Genomic DNA, 7,252 nt, shown 5'->3' on the forward strand with positions numbered 1-7,252 from the left:
TGCTCAGGACAGCGATGTGAGCTCCCTGCCGTGCCATGCGGCCGTGTCATGTGGCTCCTGAATACAGACAGCGTAAACAGAGGAAAAGGGACAAAAGTGTCATTTAAATAATAAAAGTGAAAGGTTTAGCAGAAGAAGGCGACACCCTGATCCACTTACCAACTGTATTATAGCAGTTTTGTCACTTTTAGCTTATTTATCAGAAGTGCAACATATACAAAGCCGCAGGTTGTCTTTGTAATGTTTTATTATTTCAGTGGCTCCATTTTACAAATTAATTTAACTTAAAAAAAACAACAAACATTAGTTAAAGGGACACTGAACCCATTTTTTTTCATTCATGACTCAGATAGAGCAGAAATTTGAAGCAACTTTCTATTTTACTCCTATTATCAAATGTTCTTTGTTCTCTTGTTATCTTGATGTAAAAAAGAAGGCATCTAAGCCAAGGAGCCAGCCAAATTTTCGTTCAGACCATGGACAGCACTTGTTTATTGGTGGGTGAATTTATCCACCAATCAGCAAGAACAACCCAGGTTGTTCACCAAAAATAGGTCGGCATCTAAACTTACATTCTTGCTTTTCAAATGAAGATAACAAGAGAATAAAGAAAATTTAACAATAGGAATAAATTAGAAAGTTGCTTAAAATTGCTGCTCTATCTGAATCACGAAAGAAAAATTTGGGTTCAGTGTCCTTTTAAGGTCAGTTAAAGACAGCAGCATCAAGTCAGATCACATCTGATTTATCTAATCTTGACCAACTGTGAAACAACTTTAACCGATCTGTCAGCTGACTGCATATACGGTACATGTCTCATATAATAATGCATATACGGTATATGTCTCATATAATAATGCATATACGGTACATGTCTCATATAATACAGCTGACTGTTTATACGGTACATGTCTCATATAATACAGCTGACTGCATATACGGTACATGTCTCATATAATACAGCTGACTACATATACAGTACATGTCTCATATAATACAGCTGACTACATATACAGTACATGTCTCATATAATACAGCTGACTGCATATACGGCACATGTCTCATATAATATAGCTGACTGCATATACGGTACATGTCTCATATAATACAGCTGACTACATATACAGTACATGTCTCATATAATACAGCTGACTGCATATACGGTACATGTCTCATATAATACAGCTGACTGCATATACGGTATATGTCTCATATAATACAGCTGACTGCATATACAGTACATGTGTCATATAATACAGCTGACTACATATACGGTACATGTCTCATATAATACAGCTGACTGCATATACGGTACATGTCTCATATAATACAGCTGACTGCATATACAGTACATGTGTCATATAATACAGCTGACTACATATACGGTACATGTCTCATATAATACAGCTGACTGCATATACGGTACATGTCTCATATAATACAGCTGACTGCATATACGGTACATGTCTCATATAATACAGCTGACTGCATATACGGTACATGTCTCATATAATACAGCTGACTGCATATACGGTACATGTCTCATATAATAATGCATATACGGTACATGTCTCATATAATAATGCATATACGGTACATGTCTCATATAATACAGCTGACTGTTTATACGGTACATGTCTCATATAATACAGCTGACTGTTTATACGGTACATGTCTCATATAATTCAGCTGACTGCATATACGGTACATGTCTCATATAATACAGCTGACTGCATATACGGTACATGTCTCATATAATACAGCTGACTGCATATACGGTACATGTCTCATATAATACAGCTGACTGCATATACGGTACACGTCTCATATAATACAGCTGACTGCATATACGGTACATGTCTCATATAATACAGCTGACTGCATATACGGTACATGTCTCATATAATACAGCTGACTGCATATACGGTACATGTCTCATATAATAATGCATATATGGTACATGTCTCATATAATACAGCTGACTGCATATACGGTACATGTCTCATATAATATAGCTGACTGCATATACAGTACATGTCTCATATAATACAGCTGACTGCATATACGGTACATGTCTCATATAATACAGCTGACTGCATATACGGTACATATCTCATATAATACAGCTTACTGCATATACGGTACATGCCTCATATAATACAGCTGACTACATATACGGTACATATAATACAGCTGACTGCATATACGGTATATATCTCATATAATACAGCTTACTGCATATACGGTACATGCCTCATATAATACAGCTGACTGCATATACGGTACATGTCTCATAATACAGCTGACTGCATATACGGTACATGTCTCATATAATACAGCTGACTGCATATACGGTACATGTCTCATATAATACAGCTGACTGTATATACGGTACATGTCTCATATAATACAGCTGACTGCATATACAGTACATGTCTCATATAATTCAGCTGACTGCATATACGGTGTTACAAACTGCTGTTTGTAACTGGCCCTTTAAATGGAAAATTGCCCTGCTTCCCTGGATTTTGGAGAAGCCTATTTGCCAGCCTCCTTCCACATGACTATGGCCCGTGGAAGATTGTGCCCCTGAGGACATATTGACTTTTGTTGGGTGTGTGTGGCCCTTTAAGAACCGTCTGGGGACATATTGTGACTTTGGTGAACAATGCCCCTTTAAGACTATGTCCCCAGACCTGTGAAATGACTTGTCCCTGGCTTTCTCCCACTTGGTTCAGTTTCATTGTGTGCCATTAAGTGCTATGTGACAGACCCTTCGGTCAGAATTACAGAGATAACTTTGTTCAGCTTCAAGAAGCATTCTAAATACAAGTTTGCTGGGATCAGCTCTAATTAAGTTTAGTGATAAACTTTCCCATTGTCTAATCAGACTTCTAGTAGTGATAAGGTGGACTGCATTGTTTTATTGTGTGTAAAATGTTATCTGCTGAAGTAATGTTGTGGCCTGTCAAAGGGAGTGTCTCTCTATCTAATATCAAATGTGTGATGGGGGATTTTATGCCTCCCCCTGAGAGTGTCCTGTTTGCATGTAACCTCAATAAAAAGCAGGCTGTGTGCTCCAGCACATCAGACCTATGTTGACCCTCTAACTTGAAGCTTTGACTCATGTTTGTAGGATACAGCTTATAATCACTACAGGGATTGCTATGCTCTTCATACTCCCTTAGCTACAGGGATTGCTACAGAAGGAAGAGGTTCACCTACTGGAGCCTGGTCATAGGTCCAGGGCGCAGAGCAGATGGCGAGATACCAGCCCAGCAGCGGTGGTTCATAGAGTCTGCATTACTTATGGTGGCTACGCAGCAGTTATAGAGTCTACGGTGCTGCTGCTCCTTTGGTGAGCATATGTCTCATATAATACAGCTGACTGCATATACGGTACATGTCTCATATAATATAGCTGACTGCATATACGGTACATGTCTCATATAATACAGCTGACTACATATACAGTACATGTCTCATATAATACAGCTGACTGCATATACGGTACATGTCTCATATAATACAGCTGACTGCATATACGGTATATGTCTCATATAATACAGCTGACTGCATATACAGTACATGTGTCATATAATACAGCTGACTACATATACGGTACATGTCTCATATAATACAGCTGACTGCATATACGGTACATGTCTCATATAATACAGCTGACTGCATATACAGTACATGTGTCATATAATACAGCTGACTACATATACGGTACATGTCTCATATAATACAGCTGACTGCATATACGGTACATGTCTCATATAATACAGCTGACTGCATATACGGTACATGTCTCATATAATACAGCTGACTGCATATACGGTACATGTCTCATATAATACAGCTGACTGCATATACGGTACATGTCTCATATAATACAGCTGACTGCATATACGGTACATGTCTCATATAATAATGCATATACGGTACATGTCTCATATAATACAGCTGACTGCATATACGGTACATGTCTCATATAATACAGCTGACTGTATATACGGTACATGTCTCATATAATACAGCTGACTGTATATACGGTACATGTCTCATATAATACAGCTGACTGCATATACGGTACATGTCTCATATAATACAGCTGACTGCATATACGGTACATGTCTCATATAATACAGCTGACTGCATATACGGTACATGTCTCATATAATACAGCTGACTGCATATACGGTACATGTCTCATATAATACAGCTGACTGCATATACAGTACATGTCTCATATAATACAGCTGACTGCATATACGGTACATGTCTCATATAATACAGCTGACTGCATATACGGTACAGGTCTCATATAATACAGCTGACTGCATATACGGTACATGTCTCATATAATACAGCTGACTGCATATACGGTACATGTCTCATATAATACAGCTGACTGTATATACGGTACATGTCTCATATAATACAGCTGACTGCATATACGGTACATGTCTCATATAATACAGCTGACTGCATATACGGTACATGTCTCATATAATACAGCTGACTGCATATACGGTACATGTCTCATATAATAATGCATATACGGTACATGTCTCATATAATACAGCTGACTGCATATACGGTACATGTCTCATATAATACAGCTGACTGCATATACGGTACATGTCTCATATAATACAGCTGACTGCATATACGGTACATGTTTCATATAATACAGCTGACTGCATATACGGTATATGTCTCATATAATACAGCTGACTGCATATACGGTACATGTCTCATATAATACAGCTGACTGCATATACGGTACATGTCTCATATAATACAGCTGACTGCATATACGGTACATGTCTCATATAATACAGCTGACTGCATATAAGGTACATGTCTCATATAATACAGCTGACTGCATATACGGTACATGTCTCATATAAAACAGCTGACTGCATATAAGGTACATGTCTCATATAATACAGCTGACTGCATATACGGTACATGTCTCATATAATACAGCTGACTGCATATACGGTACAGGTCTCATATAATACAGCTGACTGCATATACGGTACATGTCTCATATAATACAGCTGACTGCATATACGGTACATGTCTCATATAATACAGCTGACTGCATATAAGGTACATGTCTCATATAATACAGCTGACTGCATATACGGTACATGTCTCATATAATACAGCTGACTGCATATAAGGTACATGTCTCATATAATACAGCTGACTGCATATACAGTACATGTCTCATATAATACAGCTGACTGCATATACGGTACATGTCTCATATAATACAGCTGACTGTATATACGGTACATGTCTCATATAATACAGCTGACTACATATACGGTACATATAATACATCTGACTGCATATACGGTACATGTCTCATATAATACAGCTGACTACATATACGGTACATATAATACATCTGACTGCATATACGGTACATGTCTCATATAATACAGCTGACTGCATATACGGTACATGTCTCATATAATACAGCTGACTGCATATACGGTACATGTCTCATATAATACAGCTGACTGCATATACGGTACATGTCTCATATAATACAGCTGACTGCATATACGGTACATGTCTCATATAATACAGCTGACTGCATATACAGTACATGTCTCATATAATACAGCTGACTGCATATACGGTACATGTCTCATATAATACAGCTGACTGCATATACAGTACATGTCTCATATAATACAGCTGACTGCATATACAGTACATGTCTCATATAATACAGCTGACTGCATATAAGGTACATGTCTCATATAATACAGCTGACTGCATATACGGTACATGTCTCATATAATACAGCTGACTGCATATACAGTACATGTCTCATATAATACAGCTGACTGCATATACGGTACATGTCTCATATAATACAGCTGACTGCATATACAGTACATGTCTCATATAATACAGCTGACTGCATATACGGTACATGTCTCATATAATACAGCTGACTGCATATACAGTACATGTCTCATATAATACAGCTGACTGCATATACGGTACATGTCTCATATAATACAGCTGACTGCATATACAGTACATGTCTCATATAATACAGCTGACTGCATATACGGTACATGTCTCATATAATACAGCTGACTGCATATACAGTACATGTCTCATATAATACAGCTGACTGCATATACGGTACATGTCTCATATAATACAGCTGACTGCATATACAGTACATGTCTCATATAATACAGCTGACTGCATATACAGTACATGTCTCATATAATACAGCTGACTGCATATAAGGTACATGTCTCATATAATACAGCTGACTGCATATACAGTACATGTCTCATATAATACAGCTGACTGCATATACGGTACATGTCTCATATAATACAGCTGACTGCATATACAGTACATGTCTCATATAATACAGCTGACTGCATATACAGTACATGTCTCATATAATACAGCTGACTGCATATAAGGTACATGTCTCATATAATACAGCTGACTGCATATACAGTACATGTCTCATATAATACAGATGACTGCATATACGGTACATGTCTCATATAATACAGCTGACTGTATATACGGTACATGTCTCATATAATACAGCTGACTGCATATACGGTACATGTCTCATATAATACAGCTGACTGCATATACGGTACATGTCTCATATAATACAGCTGACTGCATATACGGTGTATGTCTCATATAATACAGCTGACTGCATATACGGTACATGTCTCATATAATACAGCTGACTGCATATACGGTACATGTCTCATATAATACAGCTGACTGCATATACGGTACATGTCTCATATAATACAGCTGACTGCATATACGGTACATGTCTCATATAATACAGCTGACTACATATACAGTACATGTCTCATATAATACAGCTGACTGCATATACGGTACATGTCTCATATAATACAGCTGACTACATATACAGTACATGTCTCATATAATACAGCTGACTGCATATACGGTACATGTCTCATATAATACAGCTGACTGCATATACGGTACATGTCTCATATAATACAGCTGACTGCATATACGGTACATGTCTCATATAATACAGCTGACTGCATATACGGTACATGTCTCATATAATACAGCTGACTGCATATACGGTACATGTCTCATATAATACAGCTGACTGCATATACGGTACATGTCTCATATAATACAGCTGACTGCATATACGGTACATGTCTCATATAATACAGCTGACTGCATA

This window comes from Bombina bombina, chromosome 8, assembly GCF_027579735.1.
Source record: "Bombina bombina isolate aBomBom1 chromosome 8, aBomBom1.pri, whole genome shotgun sequence".
Taxonomy (NCBI): domain Eukaryota; kingdom Metazoa; phylum Chordata; class Amphibia; order Anura; family Bombinatoridae; genus Bombina; species Bombina bombina.